This window comes from Corvus hawaiiensis, chromosome 3, assembly GCF_020740725.1.
Source record: "Corvus hawaiiensis isolate bCorHaw1 chromosome 3, bCorHaw1.pri.cur, whole genome shotgun sequence".
NCBI lineage: Eukaryota > Metazoa > Chordata > Aves > Passeriformes > Corvidae > Corvus > Corvus hawaiiensis.
The window spans coordinates 85997374-86021563 of record NC_063215.1 but is presented as its reverse complement, the minus strand read 5'-3'; the positions used below and the strand labels follow the sequence as shown (position 1 = coordinate 86021563).

The following is a 24190-nucleotide window of genomic DNA, read 5'->3' as shown; positions in this document are numbered from 1 at the left end:
AGTTGGAGCACACCCTGCATCTCCTGCAGCAGTGGGGCTTTCCCCAGAAATCACCCCTAAACCCTGTGCCTGTGAGAGCCAAGGGGAAGCATCTCCCAGTGCAGCGCTGATGGCCACCAGCACTTTGTCTCAGCTCAGCTCCCAGGTGCCTGCCTTGCAAAATTCCCCATCACACTTGTCACTAATTGGTACCTTTGTTAGGAGGCTTATCAAAGAACGGGAGAGCTGGACAGGGTCATAATGGCTGAATTATCTCCTTGTTCCTGGAAGTGACCCTGCTGAGCCGAGGCTGAGGCAACTTGACAGGTCGCTGTAGTGGAAGCAAATGCTCGTGTTGTAGTGCTCTGGGAGATGAAGAGGATTTAAGGCTCCAGGGCTGCCTGTTCAGCACAACAGGCTGCCAGCACTAAAGTTACTGTAATGAAAGCAATAATCATTGTAACCCTGTCTGTGTTAAAAATCCACTTTCATGAGGATTGACTTCATTTTAGGAGTTGTCTTTATGGCTGAAGTGCTCCTTAAAAGACTGAACTAGCTCATTAGGATTAAATTGTGCCTGTGGCATTCAAAGGGAAACACTAGCAATGCATATGCAATACATACAGGCATGTGTCACTTCCAGACAGGCTCTACATGTATCTTGAATTATGATCTAAACCCACTCCAACCAGGGAATATGTTTTTCGGCTCCACTGTGAGTGTTACATAGGAAAGAGAATGGACCTGCTGCTGTGATGAATTATAAAGCAGCAGATTGCCTGTGGTTTGGCAAGGATGGTTATATCGTACTTATTTATTGTTATTATTCATGTGTATGTGAGGTTAAGACAATGGTTTGCCTGAACTACACAGGAGTCCAAGAAACTAGCTTATGTGTCTTCACATCAACCTTTTCTTTGGCCTAGACATAGCGTCTGCTGACCACATGGATGCAGGAAAGTGCACTTTCAGTGCTGCGCACTGAGAAACTTCAGTGGCCAGTGCTCGTTTTTCAGCCACTCTGACAGTCCATCCTTTACTTTGGAAGCACTGGTGATGGGTAGGTGAGAGGTAGATTGACTAGAGCCACATCTCTGTTCGTGAGCACTGCATTTAACCCTGAATGGCTGGTTCATTTGCTTGTGTTTAAACCCCTCATATGGAGTTATATAGTAGGCACAAATGCTCTCCTTTCAGCTGCTGAGATCCATGCTCCTGTTGGACACCAGATTGGACCGTGAGTGTGGGTTCATTCAGTCCTCCTGCCCCGACTCTCAGCCTGAAAGCCCCATTGCTTGGTGTGAAAGCCTCATTGTCCAAGTCATTTATAAAACAGAATGGGCATGGAGAATCCATCCGACGGTATTCTGCTCAACAGCAGCAGATCTGACAAAACCCCTTGGCAGTGTCAGCTGGGGCTAGATAAAAGCACCTGGTAAGCTCATCAGCCATAGGGTTGTAAGGTCAAGGAGGAGATAATCCCTCTGAGCCATGTCAATGGAACAGGCTTATTTCCAAGCTCTCCCATTCAGTGGTGGGGTCAGGTCTCGACCAACACTGTCGAGGAAGAGTACTCCCACTCATCCTCACTTTCCAGTGCCTTCTGCCATCGGCTTTCGGCTCACCCATGGAAAGCCCACCAAAAGAGAGTGTCCCACTCTAAAGGCTTTTATCATCTTCACTGGAGATTTCACAGGAGAGTGTGCCTTATGAAAGCAGGGATATCACAGATTCTCTTTGGAGTCACACAGAACAGCCTGTCCCACTGCATCTTCCTGCGTTCAGGGCCAGTCTTCCTCTGAGGGCGGGTCTAAGACTTGCGAGCTAGTGAAACATAATCCGGACATTTCTATGCTGTCCCTGTCACAGCCTTGAGTTCAGGGACATGTTGAATTCTGTGCTTGCTTTGCCCTGCTTTGATGTCCCATGTCGGGGCGTTGATTAGAACACAGAAAGTAACTGTATCTGTCCTTTGGTTTAGAGTGTTATTTGTCTCTTCAGCCACTTCAGCCTGTTGATTGCATAGTCCTTCTCCTCTGTAAAGTACAGCTCTGCCCTGAAAAGTAAAAATGGCAAAGATTGCATCTGCTTGTCAAAAGTTATAATAAAAACCTCATGATAGCACAGCCCATCAGCTTTGTGGAGACATGCAACCTCTGTTGCATGCCCGATCAAAAGAGCTGGGGAGTGAGCTTGAGGAATTGCGCTCAACAGTTGCTCTTTGGGGGTCTTATTTTGCTGTGACAGAAGAAGAAAGTGGAGGTGGCATTGGGATCTTCTATTTCATCTGAGTGGAGCAAAGGGAAGGAGATGCTGCCCTTTGTGTAAATCCTCATTTTTCTATCTAGTTCCAAATAATTTCCATCCTCCCAGCTGTATTGACTATGAATTCAGTCAGGGTCCTTGGATCTGCAGCAAAATCTTGCTCCAAAAGACCACACATTGTTTGCTCCAACATACCTGAAATTCTTCTTCATGCCTATTGTGTGGACACCAGCAACAATTTTCCCTGCTAAGCCAGACTGTGTTGTTTTTGAGGTCTCTTTTCCTGTTTCTCATTGGGAATCAGGTAGGTATGGGAGAGGATGCATTTATTTCATCTCTGGAGCTGCACGATGAAGTGATTTTGAGCTTGGCAGCCTCACTGGAAAATAATTTAGATTCAGAGAAAAAAAAACAAATGTAAATTTTTGGGGGTTTAACTCACAGGCAGAGGAAGGGGATCAGTCTTATTGTTTTCAGTTGACACAAAATGTTCCATGTAATCCAAAATGAAATGCTTTGCAATGGACACATGTGAACAAAGGCAAAGAGGGGGTGGGTTATGCAACTGTGTAAAGAAGGAGCAGTTATTGCAATTGCAGCCTTTTATCTGTTATAGAGGGGGCTGTAAGAGATTCTCTGTCTCCAAAGGCCCTGGTGCCTGGTGCAAAGCTAGTTCAGGCTGAAGTCCCTGCTTGGAGTAAAGCAGCTGCCCTGAGCATGGGGCTCTGACACCTCCTTGCCCAAGAGTCCCAGTCTCTAAAGGATTCTGGGCTGGCTGATCTTTATCTCTCCACCTTTCCTATTGAAGACATTCCTGTTTAAATACTGATTGGGCCAGAAGACAGCCCTCTTCATCCTTCCAGACAGGAGTACTGTCCCACAAGATGAGATGCACAGATTCCCCTCCTTTTGGGAGGGACTATGAGCTTTATGTCAGGAAACGCCAACAGGAGACTGGAGGCTGAGAGCTACTCTCACATCCTAGGGTGGCCTGGACAGGACACTCTGTGTCCTGCTGCCCACAACTACGCTGAGAGGCAGGGTTGCATCTTCCCTTGCTGTGTGGGAGTTTAATTTGGTTGTTCCACACTCTTGAGACTAGACATAGAGGTACAGTTTGAAGAGCACTACCTCCTCTTTCCTATTTGTGAAGTTAATTCCATTTTTTTTCTCTTTTCCTTCTCAGCTAGCATCATCCATGAAACACAGTAGTAATAATATGTGAACAGTTTCAGGACAACTAAAACCACATTCACAGAGTATGTATTATTCTCTGCAAAAGTAACAATTGTTCAGGTCTATTAGTGAACAGACACTTGCAGAATTAGTTCCATATATCTGTGAAGGAATATTTTCAAATCCTCTTTTGAAACAGAGCTACTGTTGGTTGTAAAAAACTGATCAGAAAAATAGGATGAGACACAACTGGAAGTGCTTAGAAGCTACCGAAGAAAATGTTATTTGCATTGGTGTCAACCTCATTGATATTAACTGAAACACAACTTCATTCACCAAGCTTCTTCCTGATCCTATTGTATTTGCCAGTGGTCTTGCTTATGTGAAGAGGATGTGCTGCCTATTAAAGAGCTGTCTTTGCCCGTGTTATATTGGCAAGGGAATCCACTCAGCCTGTGGTGTGGGATTCATGATGGGATCTGTGGCGCTGAGTGTGTTTAAGTGTAGGCTCTGTCCTCAAAGAGCTCCCAAGCGAAGTTAGAACCAGAGGCACCAGGTGATGGAAAGACAAACAGGCAGTTCATGATGGGATATGAGGCAGCAAATAAGTCAGTGCAGGGAGTCTGGATGACTGCCAGTGTGAAAGGCTTGAGTATGTGTGGGCCACAAATCACCTTGCTCCTGAGAGAACTGAGCAGTGCTAACAAAATATGTCTACCCAGAGAGCTACAAAAATGCAGGAGGTGTGAAGGGAAGAAGAGATTTGATATAAGGAGAAAATATTGTCAGGGCAATTAAACTCAGGTGAGATCATGAGGAGGGGAAGCAGGAGTACGGAGTAATGCAGATGAGTCCAACCACCACTGCTACTTCACTTTCCAATAACACAAGACCAGGAATCTCCTTTTACTTTAAGAAGATAGACTTGAAAGGATAAAGGGAAATACTTTTTTCTGGAAATGCATGTAGTACTTTCAGAGGGCTCTATGCTGCAGGGTGCTATTGAGACAGAGGGTTTAGATTGAACATGTGATAGATGTGGGACTAAATTTACCTTTGCTGTTAGGTAAAGGGGATGGACCGTGTCCTAATAAAGCATGAATAATGGCATCTGCACTTACAGTACACCAGCCATACATGTGCCTTCAAAGTCCAGGCTGGCCAGGATGAAATCACAAGCACTGTCAGTGCCCAGGATCGGGGTGTGAGATAATCAGCCATGAAAGAGGCAGAGTAAGACATCCCTACTAGCGTGGAATTTAGGTAAATGAGGAAGGGTTTTGCACTTGTCCTTCAAGCATCCACTACTGTTAGCAGTAGTTTTGGCATTGGACCATGCGGACAGTTTTTCCTAATGCAGCAGTCCCTTTCTGTCACTTTCTGTTCCCCAATAAGCTGATCCCAGGAACTTTCTGTGCAGCTTAACCCAAGTGGATTTCTGATAACATTTTGTCAAGAAGGCTGATGTGGTTGGCTATTTTATTTCTGTTGAAGTCTGATGGACAGGGTGGGCTTTGTTAAATTTCTGCTGTTACAGGAGGGAATTTCTTAGGGCATGGACCAAGGATATATTGTTTCTTCTGATGAACAAGTTGCTAGCAGCCAAACAAAACATTACAGAACTAAACAGGACAGAGTGTGTTCTGCACTTCAAGAGGCTGTTCTTGTTTTGACAAGAACCTAAAGCAAATGTTAACGCAGAGGACAAATCAGAGAGAACAAAAAGCTGCCTCTCCAGACTCGTCAGAAATCAAGTCAGCCTGATGGGACACTTCAGCATGCAAGACCTGCCTTTCATCTTAGGTCTTGAGGAGGAGACACTGCTCTCTGAACCTCTTGGCAGGTGAATTCCTTTGCTTAGTCCATGGCTGTTGATATACAAATCAGAGATGCACCTCATTAAATGGAAGACAGCACTCTCTCCTCAGTTCTGGTTGTCTGCTCTGGGTTTGTCTCTCTTCCTTGGCATTTTATTCTCACTGGCCAGGTCACTTGTAGCTTCTCTGGCCCCACTCTCTCTCATACTTCTAGGCACATGAAGGAAACAATGTCTGCATCACCCAAACACTGACGTTATTTCACCAGGGAGCGGGGAACTACTTTGCTCTTTCTGTTGCCACAAAAGGTCTCAAGAAGTATTAGATGCCTGTGGTCTGCCATAGACCAACCATACTGGAATAAGCAAGATACTCAAGCGACTATTAAAGGGGACATTTTTTGGGTTCTGCTCTGCATTACCCCTGTCACTGCTGGGGAGGTGGGCGGGCTTGCCCCCAGCCTGGATCCTAGCTGGAGCTGTCCCTCTATCTGTGCCCATCCTGCCCTCAGCTCTTCCCGCTATGATGTACTTGATCTGCCAATGGTGGGGGCCTCAGGAGACCATTTCATGCTATTCTAGGCACACTTGCCCTTGGATGCCTGTGCTGCAGAGACGAGGTGTTAGTAGAAGACAGCGGCCATTGCTTCCAGGGTTGGGTGACCCGGACACAGCAGCAGGTGATGCTCACAGATCAGGAGGCGGCCAGAGCCCAGCCCATCTGTTGGCTTCATTTTCATTGGGACCACAGGAGGGGATGGTGGAAAAGGACTGAAGGAAAGGTAGCTCGTGATGTCCTCAGTGGTAATGATGAGCTGGTCACCAGTCAGTTATCAGGATCCATCCCCACAAATTCGCCACCAGTCAGACTCCAGAGCAGTGTTTTCAACCGTGACCCTGATGTGTCTAAGGTCTGCACAGTGCTCAAGATGGAGAAATAGCAAAAGGTAAGTATGTGTACACGTATAATCAAGAATAAAAAGATGAAATACAGAACATGGTTTTCATAATGGATAGGCTTTACTGCCTGGCCCCATCCTTCAGGACACAGATATGCAGTCTTCCTTGAAGATACTTTTCATCAAGAGGGGAAAAAAACCTGGATGGGCTGATATTTTTTTAGTGCTAAGAGCTGCACAATATAGTATTTATTTAGCAGAATATAAACTTCAGCAAAGCCAAGTCTGAAACGTAGGAGGGTCATTCTTGTATTATAAAGACGAGAGGAAGTGGTGAGCAGTCTGGAAACAACACAGAGTTGGAGAGGCTGTTTTTGGAGTATTTCTGAAGAAATAAAGTGGTTTTAATGGTTTGATAAATTTCACTGACCTTCCAGTGGAGACAAATCTGTCTTTTTATCTTTTATTTGATTTTGTACACAGATGAGCCTTTTCAGCTATTATTTCAGCTCTTGGAAAGGCATTGCAAACCTAGCTGTGATGACAGACATCTGAACTCAAAACGATCTTTTCCTGAGATACAAGTCCTAGACTTAATGAAATGCTTGACTTCACAAAACAATGCATCACAAGATACTGGTCTGTGTCCATAAACTGACCTGCTGGCTTCCCCTCTCTTACTGTGCAGCCATTCTCTATCCTGCTACCCTCTTTCTTCACACTACACTGGCCGCTTTTATTATTTAATTGATAAGAGTTTCACCTGACTGTACTTTTGCAGCTCTCCCTACTTACAGCTGTTGTGCTGAGTTTAATTGCAATGCCTCAGACAGCACATGATAGGAAAAGGGCCAGAAGGGCTGTCCCCAGTTGACAATTCCAATCCCTTGCTATTACAGGCAAGTGTGTCCTGTCACATCTTTCATAAATACAATAAGCTCCATCATCAAAAAGCTTTTAAAGTAACCTTTTTAGCAGGTTGTCTTGCTGGAAACTTGTTCTGCACCTCTGCTCCTCCCCCTTGGGTGTTCTGATTATTTGTACATCTCTCATTGCACATTGCTTTGTTTTCACAAAGACGGATAAAGAGATGACTTCTTAAAACCCCTCCTTTTATAACTTTGGTACATAGTTAATTCTTTGTTGTTGGTGATTCATCCCCTGGGAGAGCATTCGGAGCCTGGTAATATACAGAGTAATTTGGAGCAATCAGAGCTGATGTTGATTTAGTCCCAATACCAAATCAATGCCAAGGTACATGACTTCTATCTGCTCTCTAATATATCAATAAAGGATGAATGCATCCTGGCATTTGAACAGAACTTAGCAACTACCTCAGCATTGTGGTATGTCACTATGGAGCGCTGAATTTCACCCATAGAGAGCACATTCTTATGTGTGTAGCACTCTGCCTTGGGCTTTTAAAGACCATTTCCAAGCACTGCAGAGCCAGACTTTCTCTGGAGTTAGAGAAACATATGCTGCACGTGCTAATGCACCATAAATCAGTGCTTGCTAATTCTCCATGGCTTTTCATGTCGGGGAAAGTTTCTAGAAAGCAGATAAGAGAGAAGAATTTATCTACAATCAAGGAAGGTGTGAGACACAGGCTGTGAAACAGCCCCAGAAGCTCAGAACTTGCCTGACCTGTTCACGCTTTTAGGTTTTGGAAGTGCCCAGACCTCTGGCCACCACAGCTTGAAATTCCTATAACTTTCTAGGGAATTACACTGTTGGAATATCCACATGGACTTAGCTTTTCAAATGCAGTCAGTTTAGTGGACAGTTTCTAATTGGCCAACAGAAAATTAAGCCGTAAAATAGTGTAACCAGCCACAAATAAATGCCACCAATATTATGTGTCTGGGAGGTATACATCATACACTGTCATTTTCCAGCTTAGTGCTAAGTCAGTATCTAGAGCAGATGCACTGGAGGCATATGATGTTTTTGTAACAAGCCGCCCAGGGTAATGCTCTTGGTTTCACTGTGAAGAAGACACATGGGAACTCACCAAGAAAACACTCCCCTTTGTAGTGAACATTCGCAATCGGTGTTTGTCACAGAAGCTTTTGGAATGGTGAGTAACTGGAAGAAAAGAGAGACACAGTATCTGCTGCTTCACACAGTGACGGGATGAGAAGGGGTTCCCTGTCTTGCTTGTGGGGAAGAACACACCTCCTTCTGTGACGTGGCCTGTCACTGCAAAGGAATTCAGAACTTAACTAGATGCATGCATTTAGAAAAGAAAAAATTCAGATAGAGGAAGGATCATTAAAAAAAGGAGTGAGTAAAGTTATTCCAGGATTTTATTTGAATGACAACAACAATAGAAGATACCAAAAACTGGCACATTTTTGTGGACAGAACTAACATTTCCAGAAGAAACACATGTTAGACTTTGGGGGATTATGTCAAGCAAAAATTTTTTTTTTTTTGGTTTTCAGTTGTTGAAAGCCAAATGCAATTACATTTTTTAGGGGCTGGGTACTGAAAATTGCAACCCAACACTGGAAAACTTTTCTTTGCAACCAAAGCAATTTTTCTTCAGGTTGCTCAACAAAAACCTAAAATACTTCTACTTAAAAGATTTAGTATAGACTTTTCTGGACTAAACTTGCAGAAACTGTTGAGGTTGCAATTCATGTGACTGTTCTTAAAGTCTGAGAGCTCTTCAGACAACTGTAGTTGAGCGGTCACTACATGGTCACAATATCTGAGACAGTTTGCAGTCCATACAGAATCCTTTGCAGAGGATCTTAGGGTTACAGCACAAAAGACACTTATTCTTGCATTAGAGGAAGTTTATATGACTAAGTCAACAGAAAAATGCCAGCACAGAATGACTAGAAAGCCTCAATGGATCAAGAATAAAATGAACAAACCGATCTATCCTACCACTCCGTAACAGTGTGTATGCAGACAGTGGTGACTTACTGCATTCTTTAGGACATAAGAACCCAAAATCCGTATGTGCCAGTGCTGCTGTCAGTGTGAGACAGCTGACTTCTGTACACCCTTCTTTTCTACAGTTTCCAGCATGGCTCTCTCTGTTGTCCAGGAACCAGAAGTTTCTGTTCAGCAGAGGACTTGCATATGAGTCTTACTGGAGATTAACAATATGGCCCCCAGTATTTTCATGAACACTAATGGATGTGAGCAGATCCCTGAAATGAAAGAGAGGCTTTGCAGAAATGGGATTGCAGAACTCAGCGTGACAGAGGAACCACACTGACACAAACCCCTGGGTATTGGTGCCTGGAACTTGCTACCTGGGACTCAAGCACAACCAGCCGGCGCTGCCCATCTGCCAGCCATGTAGGTATGATGGAAGATCCAGTCAAGCACCGTGCAAGTCTCCCAGATTCCATCTGGCAATTGAAAGAAAGGAGATGCTCTTCTACACTCCACAAATATTTCTTGTTTCTGTGCCACAGGCTGAGGAATTGCATGTATGTTTCCTCAAAGCCTAGCATAATGTCCACGTCTTTCCTATATTTTGGGATCAGTGCTAAGCCTCAAACAAGCCAGATTGACTTCTCTTGTGACTGCACTTGCTAAATAAGGCTCTAGAGCTTTTTGTGTGTGGAAAGAGGCCTTTAAAATCTTTTCTGATCATATCTGATGTGAATGTCTGCCAGTGACATTCTTGAGGAAGTAAAACCAACATCAACTATTAAAAGTAGTAGAACCCCTCTTCTTTTTCTCTTCTGTTCCTTTATTCTCTCCTTCATGATGGAGAGACAGGACTGTAGATTAATGCTCCATTGATGATTTTACTGAAGGTCTCTCCACCCATTTATGAATGCCATCTGTATCACTCATGAGGTTTTTGTGCTAAAACCTTTAGCATTTCAACCAATTCAAGCCTGCATTTTCTTTTTTCTTTTTTTTTTTTTTTTGAGCTGTAAACTCTTGTAATCAGAGATTTTCTACTTCTTTCTGTGTGTTTATACAGTGCCAAAGGCAATGGGGTTGTTCTTGATTAGGCACCACCATAGTGACAGCAATATGGACAACCTGCTCTCACCTGCACTTTGACGTGAAGATTTGTAAAATATCTGCTGGCGATCCCTCTCTAATGTGAAACATCACTCTCCTCCAACATCAAAAGTTAGGACATCTTTATCTGAAAAAATTCATTTGCATGATAACATCTGCACACTGTGTTCTGCTCAGAGGGAGAAGCATGCTTATGAATGCCAGTGAGGAGCTTGCTCACAGGTATGAATACGAATAGGTTGTTCCACGCAGGTAACTCAACTCTGATGTTGTTAGGGCTGGTAACCTTGGGTACTGATGATAGCAATCAAGCCTGTATTCCACATGTAATCCTGGGTACCAAGGTCATCCACATTAACTTGCACCATCACCAAGCATGGCTTTTCAATGATTGTGGGGTCATTGGCCACAATTAAAGAGATCCAGTCAAAGGAAGATATAAGACTACAGGTCTCTCACAGGGCTTGGATCACCATGAGATGCTCTAGGAGCATTTGCTGCAGAAAAATGTCATAAATCTGAAGGCTATTACCTTGCTATATTTGACAAAGCTGTCCTTTAGAACAAAACTATCAGTTACAAAGGGCATTTGCAGTAGATGGTGAAGGATCTCAGGTGCTTCTGCTTTGGGGAAGCAGGTGACACATCATTCAATGGTCCATCATTGTCACTGATATCTCTCATTCCACTAAGCATCAGTCCTGATTTGTCTCTCCTCAGATGACACAGTGGCTAGATTTAGATGGTGAGTACACATCTTATCTATCATAACGCCTATAAATAGTTATCATATCCATGTACAGTATCTTGCTGGACTATTTACAGCGTTACCCAAAGCCCCTTGAAGCCAATGAAAAGGATGCCATTTACATTACAGGGATTTGGAGCAGGCCATTATAAACTCCTCACTTCTAGGGTATATGATCACACTCTCCCAGGCCTACAACTATGTGCATGGTGAACCACGGTCAGTGATAGGCTTCCATTAGCACCTACTACATTTTTCTGACTATTTTCTGGGTAAATGGTCTCAATGGGAGAGAGGAGAAATAAAAACACAGAATGTAAGCAGATAGGGACAAGGTTTGGAAGGAGTCCATCTTCTGCTTTGATATATTTTCCTGATTACGATAAGAGAAAGATTAGAGGGGAAAAAAAGAAGGGAGAGGGCAAGGTGAGAGCAGGTTAGGAGAATATGTGGTGGGAGGCACCAAACTCTGTGGCTTGAAGTCTGTTTTCTGCATTGAGATGCTTAGTATTTGCTTCTTTGCTTAGTATTTGTCATTGTGTCTCCTACCTCAAAATGGGAACAGCAAGTCCTGAGAGGGCATCTGCCCTTAGTCCTTCTGCATGGCACACGTACCAGCAGAATTGGGCCAAACCCAAGCAAAACTCTTGCAGCAGGTAACAATATGTTTTCTATAGCAACAGGGAGAAGGGACGGAAGAAGTGTCCCAGCTTGGAGGACTGGATGATGGACTGTCTTGTCACTCCTCTTCCAGCCCTGTCTTACTCACATACTCCAATATAACCAGCCAGCAAAGTCAGCATTGTACCTGGGCGGTGACTACAGACCCTACTAACCCAGGATTTTACTAACCCAGTAAAATCCTTGTGTTTGGTGCTATAAAAACAGAGTGGGAGGATGGTCCCAGCTCCTGGAAAATTGCGATCCAAATATAAATAAAAGTCAGCAGTTCAGGGAGAATGTGTAGAAAATGAGACTTTTCTGGCTAGCACACTAGACAGTAGCTCTCATCTTTATCCAGCACCCTGTAGGCAAAGGGGGGTTTGTATGATTGATATGAAGGAGGGATTAAGGGTATTTTCCCCCCTCATCTTGCCATGCATCAGTGAAAAACAGAGACAAGCATGCTACAAAAATCTTCATCCCTCGGTAACTCAGTGTTTTGAAGCAAATGGGGACACCTTTCATAACCCAACCTCAGTAGGGAGGAAGAAGGCAGCTGATAATGAGGAAATGGATATCAATGCCATGGGCCACACCTCAGCATGGAACTGTAGGCAGGCATAAGGGGCCGATGGGCTCTTCTTGGTGGGAGCAGGGAGCTGGGGAGACCCCCAGTGTCATGCTTTTCCCTCTCAGGATGCAGGAAGAGAAATCCAAGGTGGGTAAGGAGACCCCCACTTCTTTCCTGCAGGCAGCATGTGCATCCAGGTGGAGGTGCCTCTGCAGGTGTGTGTGGACTCAGCTCCATCAGGTCCAGCCCCATGTCTATGCCTTGCCTGGTCTCTAAAGTCTGTGCTTGGAGAGAGGGAGAAAGGGAGTAGGAAAAGGCATCAAGGAAAGTGGGGATGGCTAAGGCTGAGGAGAAAAGAGCAGCAGTGACAGAGAAAGAAAACCAGAAATTTTCACTTTAAGTTGTAGCAAGAGATGATTGACAAAACCCAGGATGAACAGCGGAGAGCTGGAACCAGCTGCATTTGGAGAAAGTGCATGCAACAGGGCGAACAGTCTGCCTCTCCAGGCAGGGGCAAAAGCTGGCAGCAAGCAAAAATCCTGATAGGTAGTGCAAGAGGTCAAGAAAACAGGCCAGGAAGGAGGAGAGGAGGGAGGGGATGCAGGTGGTGCTGGCTCCTGTGGAGAAGCTTGTATGAGCTCCTACCCTCAGGCCTGGCAAACCTGCCAGAATCTAAATTGGTTTGTGCCCTGAAGTAGGAGGGTTAACTTCTTTTTCTGTTGCAGTCTTAGCTAGACTAACTGCAGATATTATTATTCATACAAGTATCTAACAAAAGATGTAGTGTGGAGCAGCTGGAGCAGAGTTCTGGAAGGTGAATTATATTAATATTTTTGTTGAGGACTTGGCAGAGTTTAGATCTTTTCATGCTCATCTGTCATGAGACAAGATGGATGACAGAAGAGTGAACAAATAGAAATATATGAACTGGTTGGAGGCTGTGCCTCAGTGCTCAGGAGAAGGCAAGTAGCTGGACAAATTCCTTTTTGCCAGTGTCCTCATTTATCCCTGTCCATGGAGAGGAGACATCACTCCTTTTACCAGAATTGTGATTCACCCATCCTTTTTTTTGTGCCAAAAAGTGGTTGCAGATACCTAGTGTCTATGAATGGGACTTTTCAGGGAGCGGGAGACAGCCCAAACAAACACCTTGGATAAAACAAAGTCAATCCTGAAGCAGAGTACTCAGCTGTTGTTCTGGAGAACACGACCTTTTGGTTTCTGTGAACTATGGGGTCAGAGCCTTTGCTGACCTTCCTGAACCCCTGGAACCAAAGGGGGGAGGGGAACGACTTACTACCACAGAAGACTTAGTTCATTTCCTTTAATAATGCAGAAGTTACTTGTCCATCAGCCAAATGAAAAGAAAGAAAAAAAAAATCTCCAAATGTTTTGGTTTGGATAGAAACAAATCTCTTCTTTTGCTTCTCTGTTTTGTTGCTGAAACACTTTTAAAATTTAGTCCAGTCACTGGAAATCTTTAAGTCAACTGGAAGTACCATATGGTGATGAGTGAGTGCCATCTTAAGCTGACATCTTGGCCACCTCCCAGATCTGGGCTCACACCCCCAAGCACTCACCCCAGTGGTGAGTGGCTCTCTAGGACTTCTGCTGATGGGGCTCAATTTTGCAAAATTAATGAGCTCCTCCCTGGATCAGAGCTTATACATCAGGTAACTCCCCGTCCAATCCCAGCATGTTCTAACCACTGAGCCAGAAAAGTAGGCCCTTGCTATATTAGCAAAGCTTGAACTGCTCTAATGAGGTAGAACAGAAATGCCAACTTGGATACCCTTTAGCTCTGTGGCTGCTTGACAAGGGAGAGACTCCAGTTCACTGTTACATGGTCCTATAGAACATCCCTTTTCCTTAGCAGTGAGTCATTCACTGGACAGGTTTCACCAATACAGAGGCCGCTGAAGGATAATTTGTGTCCTCCATCCTGCTGTCTGCCTTTAGGCTTTCATTGTGTTACTTTTGCACACACAGTCCAGAGTTTCTCTGGTCTTACTTATGCAACTCTCGGAGAGTCTGCTTGAAACCCAAGCCCCAGAGGAAGACTTAATGATAACGTTGAGAGGGCTCTTTTCTTTTAACTTCTGCTCCTCCTCCCCACATTCCTTTGCTCTGGGCTGACATTAGGTTGGTCAGTCTGAAGGCAGGAAACATATCTAGGGTAGTCACCAATTCCAGCTTCAACTACATGGCAATGGCTCCTCACCAAATTGTCATGAAAGAAAGCTCTTCCACTGACACCACCACCAAGAGTTTAGTTCATAGATCACCAGATGTAGTTGCAACCTCACGTTTTGCTCTGCTTCATGAGTCCCATTCCAGCTACAAACAATTCTGCCTTTCATGGCTATGCCATGGTAATACACACATGAAAAAATCTCCAGGTACAGCTGATCTGGTAGCGAGGGTCTACGTCGCAGTGTGTACTGCCCGGGGAAACAGATCTCCGCATAGCATAGCAATTAGGGGAAGGTGGAAAGCAAACAAACAAACAGACAAAAATAGTGCTTCACAGTGTCTAAAGGAGTCAGTTTTAGGAGTAACCTAACTGTATAAACCTGTCAAAGCACTTAAGTCACCTGGTGGTTTATTAAAGTGGATAGAGGTATAAATAAGTGGATAGTGGTGTAGAGCAGATAAGGGTGGTTTAATTTTAGTGACTCAGGTCTTAGGCTACTGTTACCTTTACTAAATATACTGTGAGGGATTTGGAACTCAACCCTGGAAAATTTAACTAATGCATGTGTTTTAACAAAATAAAACATAACCACAGGCTTTGGGGTTCCTCCTGAATAGCTAATTCTCTCCTCTCCTCTCCTCTCCTCTCCTCTCCTCTCCTCTCCTCTCCTCTCCTCTCCTCTCCTCTCCTCTCCTCTCCTCTCCTCTCCTCTCCTCATCCAAATCCCCAATCTGTCTGACAGATTGACATGATAACCAAGGAACACAGGTGGTGAGGTGGGAACACATGATACAGGGTTGAGTTATTCCTTTCAGGTGTAGTCCAATTGCTTAAGCAATGACGAAAACAGAGAGAAAATTTAAAAAAACCCTTTTCATGTAGGAATTAAAAGAATACCCATTTGCCATCATTACAATGTCTGATGTCTTTACAATAATTACTGCAATACTAAAGGATGGGGCTCATCTCTGGTCATGGATCCAGCTAGTTGAAGCCAGTTTTGCAGATTCCTCTGGCCAGTGGAGAGAGAAGCTTCCAAAGCAGGATGTATTTCAAACAAAGATGGGTGTTTCAGGGATCTGAGGCACCTGGAGATCAAAGAATCATAGAATGGTTTGTATTGGAATGGACCTTAAAGGTCATCTAATCCAACCCCTTGGCCATGGACGAGGACACTTTGCACTAGATCAGGTTGCTCAAGGCCCTGTTCAGCTTACCATGAGCAATTCCAGTGATGTGGCATCCACATCATCTCCGGGCTATTGGTTTCTGTGTCTCATCATCCTCATCATAAAGAAAAGAGGAGGGTGGGTGGGACATCTTGGCTCTTTATAACTACCTGAGAGGTTGCAGTGAGGTGAGGGTTGGTCTCTTCTGCCATGTCTCACGTGAAAGGCAAGAAGAAATGGCCTTAAGTTGTGCTGGGGTAGTTCAGATTAGATAATAGAAAACATTTTTTCACTGAAAGAGCAGTTAGGCATTGGAATAAGTTGCTCAGGGAGGTGGTGTAGTGGAAGTGCTCAAGAGGCACCTGGATGTGGCACTTGGAGATACGGTTTAGAGGAAATAATGTCAGTGTTGCATTGTGGGTTGGACTACATGATGTTGAAGGTCTCTTACAACTTTGCTGAGTCCATGATTCTGTCAATCTATCATCTTTCACTTTAAAACTGTCACCTTTTTTCCTGTCACTGTAGGTCTTGGTAAAAAGTCTTAAGAGCTTCCTTTAAATACTGAAAGGCAACATTAAGGTCTTCCTGGAGCCTTCTTTTCTGCAGGCTGAATAACCCCAACTCTCTCAGCCTTTCTTTCAAGGACAGTTGCTCGAACACCTTGATAATTTTTTGTGCCCCACCCCTGGACCTGCTCTAACAGCTTAGGTACTCTTTACTATAAATTCCAGCTCCACCTCCAGGACATCTGCATTTCACATTCCATCTTGTTCTTGACTAGAGTTTAGCTCAGAAATGTTTATGCTCTGGGGACCAGGCTGAACAATGCAAGCATCCTCCACACTGAAGTATTCCTGGTGTATGCCTGTTCCCCTCCGTCTCTCTTCCCCTCCTGCACTGGCACTGCACCTGCCCAGGCCTGACATTTTTCAGTCAGCTTTGTCTCAGACTTGTGAGGCCAGCAGCTGGTTCACAGAGGTAGGGTTTATCACACCTTAGTCATCACCACAACAAAAATACCACATCATAAATGGCAGCTTTGTTGTTTCCTGCTTTTTGTTTGCAGCAGAATAACCAGGGACAAGTGCTGGGCATGAGGCACCCCAACTTTCTACCAGAGCAAATCAGACAGAAGTGTATCTTCTCAGAGAGCAAATTATTTGGGAGGGTAGAGGGAAGAGACACTATTTTAGGAATAATTTTTTTACAGATGTTTTCCCTCCGGAAGTCCTTTTCTGCTATCTTAGGGCAAGGTCTAAGAGTGTTTAACTTAAAAGATCTGGTATGGAGATTTTGATCATAAAGACTTAATTAAATGAGGTGTTTGGGGAGTTTAATATTACATCTTTGCTGATGGCTGGCTGATTGTTTTACTTGCCTTTGATCAACTGTGTGAGTAGAGGGTCATCCCAATCACCGCGGGCCTACAGTATCCGTCATCACCCCTCGGTCCTATTTGTCTTGCGTGTGTATGCAGAAGGCCTGCTTTTGATGAACTGTGAAAAGAAAGATGAACTGTTGTAATGAAAACATTCCCTCCCCAAGATCCTCTTTAGACAACATTCAATTGGTTTGACCTTGTCCCCTCTCATGGAGGATGGTAATGATTCCTGCAGATGGCTGGGTCATTCCTTGGACACTTGGGAGCGAGGGAGCTGGATTCTCCATCTGTGTTAGCTCTCCAGCTATGCAGGCTGCAGCTGGGAAAAGCAAGCACAGCATGTGTAGACATACCTGAGGTAGCTGGTTGGAATCCTCAGAGATGTTCTGGGATGGCTATTTACATTTGAGGGACCTCACCTAGGCTTGTTTTGCTCGTGGCACGTGCATGCACTGGCTAGACACAGAGAGATGGATCTCCCGGGTCTGCAGTTTCCTCTCTGAAGCAAAGGCCTGGCCTGAGGGAAGCCATTCAAGATGTCAGCCCAGCTTTCCTTGCCCATCAGCCTTGAAATAGCCAACAAATATTAGTAAATGGTCCATCAGCTGAGCTAGCGATCTCCTCTTTAAACCCTTCTTGCTCCCAAAGAGGCACCCTTCTCTTGATTATGTCACATTTGGAAAAGTGACATAAAAGCTGGTGATGAACACAGCCTTCATGTTCATCATCATAGTTTTAGGGAAATGAAATCCCTGGACCAGCCCTGGGGAGATGTGCCTGTCCCTCTGTCAGATGAAAAGGTGACTGCGTGGGAATTAGTTGCCCATTTGTCTTCACAGGAGAACACAAAGGCTTTCCAGTACTTTTACTGCTTAGTAAAGAGACAGTGGAAAGAAACAGCTCTATGTATTAGAAACATTTGACAGTATTTGGAAACTAAACTGGTAACTTCATACTTAGAGGCATCAGAGGGCACATGAACCCTTGTAAGAACACTTAGTAATGGCCTGTGCATGGCCTGAATATTTGGTGAGTGTAAGCAAGGAAGAGAAAAGATAAATAGGAAAAAGAGAGCATATGAGAGTGATGGGACTTGTCCCATGTCACGCATATAGAGCTCTAAACCAGACACCAAACAATCCCAGTTGATGTCCTGTTTGTGAAACCACTGAATCTACTTTGGTGGCCCTTGAAATACTTGGTTTTAGATGAGGTCAGTTTCCACTTCTACCTGAATAGACTGAGGATGTCATGACACATCAAGTTCTTGCAGCCTCATAAACTTGTCCACAGATCCTCTAGCAGCAGTGTCAAACCAACTTTAAGGCAGTTTATCTTCTTTAACAGTGCACTTATCCTGTCCTTCTGTGGCTGTTCCAAAAGCAGCTGCAGCTACTTTAATGACTTAAGTCTTGCCTGTGGAAATATGCACAAACAAAGGGTATGACTACTGGCCTCATCCTTCTGATTTCCTCATACTTCCTCCACTTCATGAGTTTCACGAAAATACAGACACTGTGCGTTGCAGTTATAAGACACCTTGACACTTAAGCACAGGCCAAACACTGACCATTCCTGCTTTGTCATGCTTCAGTGAAGCAAAAATGACACCCTTTTGCCAGGAAATAACACAGATACCAGCATCTTGGTAGCTACAATAAGAAGTGTTTAACAGACGCTGCTATCTGCAACTAAGCGGTAGGGGTGGGATTTTCTGCCTACCTCTGCTGCACAGGATTATGTAGGCGTGACACATTTTATCAGTTTAATCATGTTTCCTTCCATTTTGGGTCCCTCAGATATTACTGCCTAGCCTGGCCTCATTGTCTCTTGACCTCTGCCATAGGCACAAGAAAATTTTGTCTCCCGGAGGACTGCAGCCCTGCCATTTGCCTAAAGTCAAGGGCTTCATAGAGGGGTATTCCAGTTTGACAGGTCCCAGTGGGATATGAGAGCAGCCAGAATGCTTTGTTCTTGTACCACAGCTTACTCCATAGTGCATTGAGTGCTACAATCCACCACAATTGTACTGTGTGAAGAGTTCTTCCTGCTGAGGTGTGCAGATTTAGCTACATTAATTCAGGCAGAATTCCTCAACAACCTTAAAAGTTGTTGTTTAGTCTCGGCATGGTCTGCAGTACTAGGTGTGCAGCTGGCAGGAGTGGCAGTCGAGGAAAGATCTAGCTTGGGATTCCCCTGCAGGATATTTTCCAGACAAAGAACCTTACCCAAACACCATTGCATAAGAGAAGAGGAGGTCCCTCTGACTGGCATCTGAAGCAGTGCCATGAGGCTAAAACCCTGAGCTGGATTCATGAGGCAGCTGCCTGGGTCACAGCAGTTCGTGGTGCATGCGACAACATGCATGTGGAGATTACTTGCTCCAGTAACTCGGGCTGGGTGTTCAGGACCCAAAGTAAATACATGAACCACAGTGCTGTACAAAGGCGTAATACCCTCTCTACATAAAACACCTTCCATTCAGCAGCATTTTAAAGCATTAGTACATCCTGCATACATGAAGCAGAGGGTAGACCTGAACTTGGTAACCTTTGCCCCAAGCAACGCTGGGAAGAACAACCAGGCGCTCATACAGAGCCTGCACCCCAGCTGCACCAGATGCACCCTGCTCCAGCCCTGGCCCTGCCCCGTGTGCATGGCTCCTGCACCCCAGCTGCACCAGATGCACCCTGCCCTGGCCCTGCCCCTGCATGGCTCCTGGCCATCTGGGATCCAGGCACTTCATGCTCCCAGAGACAACTTGGGCACACACAGTGTGACTTGTAATCACATCCGTTGTGTGTGTGAGCAAATGCACAGGAAGTAGGTGTCTGGGTCTCATGGGGAGAAATACTCCCAAATATAAAAATAACTGAATGCTTTGGCACCCTGTCAAAGACCCTTCCAGACACAAAATAGCAAAAAAACCTAAATACTGAATGTGATCAGCAAAATTATTTGACTTATTTCATTGGACAGCGCATGAAGGTCACAATCCTTTTGTCCAGGACACACACTTCTCTGTCCTGCTCAGTATTTCTAAAGCATCTGATGGCATTATTATCGCAGCCCTGACTTGGTACCAGAACTAGACTAGTCAGAAAGACAACTTCCTCCTCCCTCGGTGCTTGCCAGCAACTGTGTTCAGAAGCCACATGCACATCCCAAGTACTGAGCTACTGAGAGCCCCAGCCACAGGTCCTCCAAGCACAGAAAGCCTTCCAGCTGCCTGAGGAGAGGAGTGGAAGCAGAAAAAATCCTCGAAGTGTTGCCATCTTGGGAGCATTATTCTACCAGACCTGTATGTTTTCAGATGTTTCAAAGTGGGGGGGGGGGGGGGGGGATAAAAGAACTGATGCGCATAGTTTGAAAATGGTTTCCTAATTTTCAAGAAGTTCACTATATAAACCAAAAAATCCCTCCATCTGAAATGGAAACTTTCTCCTTGGAAAACTTTCTCCACTCTTTTAGGTGCAATGATAGAACCAAGGTTGTGCATCATTTATATTAAGCTTGCTAACAATTTTAAAAGAGTTAAAGAACGACATGCCTGTTCCTCTGCAAGTATTTTTGGAAGTATTTCCATTTTTTTCCATTGTCTTTTTCTCTAGCATTTATTCTAGATTTTTCAATTACCATTTCCCTTGATCAGCATGATCAGTTTTTCAAAGGCAACAATTAAAAAGAATTTTTTTCTTGAAAGAAAATTTTAAATTTGAAGTTAAGAATTTAATATTCATATTTTTTCAAGTTGAGAAAGATGAATTAAAAAATCTGAGCAACTAGCAAATCCATGCAAAAATAAACACTTTTGAAACCTATGGAAATTCAACTGAATTGCTGACCTTTAAAACTGTGGAAACAAAAGAGAAAAATATCCACCCATTTCTAGTTTTTGGTGAAATTAGAAATTGCATGCCTCTGCACTCCCAGATGAATGTCAAATCTTGCACCTCATCAGCATCTATCATTATTCCTACTTAGAAATGGGTCTGTTGCAGATGAAGTGGAAGGTCGAAGGAGCTAGCTGGCCCTTGGCTGGTGTGTGCGTCTTGAATCTAAATACCAGAAGAGTCACAAGAGAGGACAAAAGGACACAGAAGTGCAACAGAAAGGAGCTGAACTCACAACCAGGGGAGAGCTGCTCTCCATGGGTATGTCTGAGATGCCTTTTACTTCTAAACTAGTCACTGATAATTGTGCTGGCTTAGCTGCATGGAAGAATTCTGCCCAGCAGTCCCTGGCTCGTGGCAGCAAAGATGAGCTCCAGCCTCTTTAGAGAGCAGCATCATGGGCAGTCACAGCCTGGGGTGCCCTCAGCCACCACTGCCACCCAAGCCTCCCCTCCTCCTGTGCTGGCCCATGACTGGGCCGTCCTGCGGGTGAACGCCAGTTGCATAATGTTCCCTCATTAAAAATGGACAGGGTTACAGAAAAGGAAGTGCTAAAAATACAGGCACAATGAACCTGCTGAAAAAGCAGCTTCTTTGTTGGGTCCTAAGGCCCTGCTCACCTCATGGTGTTTAAATCTCTGAGGGTGTGCACACTGCTGTTTTACCCAGGTCTGATACATGCATGCCAGGGTGCCCTTGGCTTTTTACTTTTATTTAATCTTTGAGTTTACAGTGTTGGAACTTGTTTCCCTGTGAAACCGGAGAAGAAGGGATTGTTGTGTGCTGCTTGTTGTGTGCGTCAGGTTTTGCTTTTGTTTTGTTTCTATTCCTTTTATTGAGTTACATAAAGAAACTCAGCAGGTCCTGGCTGCTTGGGTGTCTGTCTGATTCAGTTTGCTTGGGCACCTAGGTGTACCTCACTGCAAGCCCACCATTCCAGTCACTACTGGAGAAATGGTTTAGGACATTGCCCAGGGCAGCTGGTCCACCAGGGAGACATATTTTTACATCAGGTGAGTCCTGCCCTTCATGGTTGTTTGCATCTGTAACTCCCTTGAAGAGGAGCCCCTGTGGTGTTTTGAGGATATTCTTCTGCACAATTTTAGGATGAACAACTAATCTTTTCTCCCATCAGACAGCAGTCTGTAAAACCAGATGGTGGCCTGATCACAAAACACCTACCAGAGAATTAAGAATCGGCTTTGTGACTTTTTGCATCCATAGCAGAAATCACGCAAAACAGAGCTGGAAGAAACTTTTCAAGGTTATCTTGCCCTTCCACCAGCCTCCAGATAGGATCATCCGCGCTGAAGGTGATGAGATACTTATCTCAGCTGCTGCTAAAGCCTTTCCAAAAGAGCACTTGCAGAGAGCAGACAATCCCAGGGGTGCACAAGTCTCACAATTGGAAAATGACTTTTAACATCTCACCTGAATTCCCTTTGTTTCACTTTAAGCCAGTCACTTCCTTTCCTGTCCTCAGCAGACATGAAGAACAGCTTATCCTTCCTCTTTGCAGTAGCCTTTCACATACTTGAAGGGTGTTAGCACATCTACCCGTCTTCAATTCCCCAGACTAAACAAACCCAACTCTCAGTCTTTCCTCATAGCTCATGTTTTCTAGCCCTCTAATCACTCTTATTCCTGCCTGCTGGACTCTCTCCAGTTGGTCAAAATTATTCCTGAAGTTTGGTGCTCACAAGTGGATGTAGATTGATTCAACAGGTTACTTCAGGCCAAAGGAGAGAGGGGAGTAGTTTCAAAGCTGGGAGATCCTGACTGTGAATGACCTATTCACTCTAGTTGTGGCAGCTCTGCAAAACTTGGCTCTGAGTCAGCCTGGCAGTCTCACAGAGAAGCAGCAGATTCACAGATGGATATCAGCATCTCAGCACCTGGAACCTAATGGGCAGCCATAGAAAGGAAACAAAAAAAACCCAACACAGAAAATCCCACCACTAGAACTGCCATAGTGGACTCACTGCATGATATTCTTTGTGATAAATGCACAGTTAAATTTATTTCTGCTTCAGTTTCTGGATAGATTTACAATGAGTTCCTCTGAAGAGCATGCGAAGAACAAAACAGTCTGTTAGCAATGAATTCAGGGACAAGTGACATTGTCCTGTTGTCCCAGAAAAGGAAATTTGTCCTTTTCATGTCTCAAGTCTTACTCTCTGGGTGAGGGAATATGCTAGTGTGCCTATACTGCCTTTGCCAAAATTCCAGAGCAACCCCCAGACTAGTCTGTAAATTGCGTACAGCACAAAAGCTGAAGGACGGTGAACTCTCTCCTGAAATCATGGCATATTGCTCTCTGAGCAGACAAGACACTGACACAGTTGTTCTGCTCCTGGTCCTGCCATTATCTCAGTGGCCAGCACTGGGATCTTTGCAGCATGTTTCACTGCATGCTGCGGACATGCCCCAAGGAGCTTGTTGGGTTTGTGGGAAAGATTCTCACTCCCAGAGTTATTTTTCAAGGCAGCGGGGTTTCTGTCTGGTTTCATTGTCATGTTGCAAACTTTTTTCCCCTGGAAATTGCTCTTTCTAAACTCTAACCTTAACATCCCTCAAAGAGCTTGCCCTTTTTGAGCCAAAATCCTTGGATTCTGTCAAGTGAAGACAATGGAAGGACGTGTTAAAACAGCAACACTGCTACACCTCAGGCAAGGCTCAGCTCCACTCTTTTCTGGGGAGCTGCTCAAATACATATTGGCTAGGATTTGAGCCAAGATTTTTTCAGTTAATATTTGCAAAATTTAATCACAACAGCCCAGATGCGACATCGCCTTAATCCCATTGAATTGTTCCTTAGTCTGCAGCAAGCGCCTCCGGTTTCAATTAGACCATTCACGGTTACAGGCACTTTTGAATAGGAAGGGATCAATACCTTATTCTAAAAACCTGGTTGTAGAATCCATTCATTCAAACCAAGGTTGCATTTCAGCTGTCTAGTCCACAGCATGTCATTAAAAGGGAAGATTTAAATAAAGACTGTATTGGATCATTGTAGCAAAAGACAGCGAAGACCAAACTTCTTGAAAGAGAAGGTGTAGACTGTCTCTTTGCAAAAAAAAATCTCCATGAAAAGCTCCCTCTTTAAATGAGAGATCAAACCTGGAAAACAAGCCATACCTAACGCAGGAGGCAGGTCTGCCTCCTGAGTGCCAGATAATAATAAATGTTGTGTCTGTAATCGATAGCAGAGATGCAATGGCATTTTCCTTGACATCAAATGCTAAAGAGGGAGTGAATACTTCTGTAAAATGCTTTTTCCAGTGCAGGGTGATAGATCTTTCACCAGAGAGAGGATGATCTCTGGGGATGGTTGTTAGTAGCTTTTCATTCCCATTAGCATTAAGAATCCAACTGTGTTTATGTACCTAATACCAAATAATTTCAGGAAAGAAAGAGATTCAGCTACGGCT

The 24190-nt window shown here is 44.3% G+C and overlaps 1 long non-coding RNA gene across 1 annotated transcript in view; it reads left to right on the top strand.

Moving 5' to 3' along the window:
• Positions 1 to 20052: 20052 nt before the first annotated feature.
• The window catches only part of LOC125322322, a 48745-nt gene continuing 44607 nt past the window's right edge, over positions 20053 to 24190 (top strand). Inside the window, exons 1-2 of the long non-coding RNA XR_007201952.1 lie at positions 20053 to 20167; positions 20868 to 21020. This is a non-coding gene — a long non-coding RNA (uncharacterized LOC125322322). The remainder of the gene's footprint in view (positions 20168 to 20867; positions 21021 to 24190) is intronic.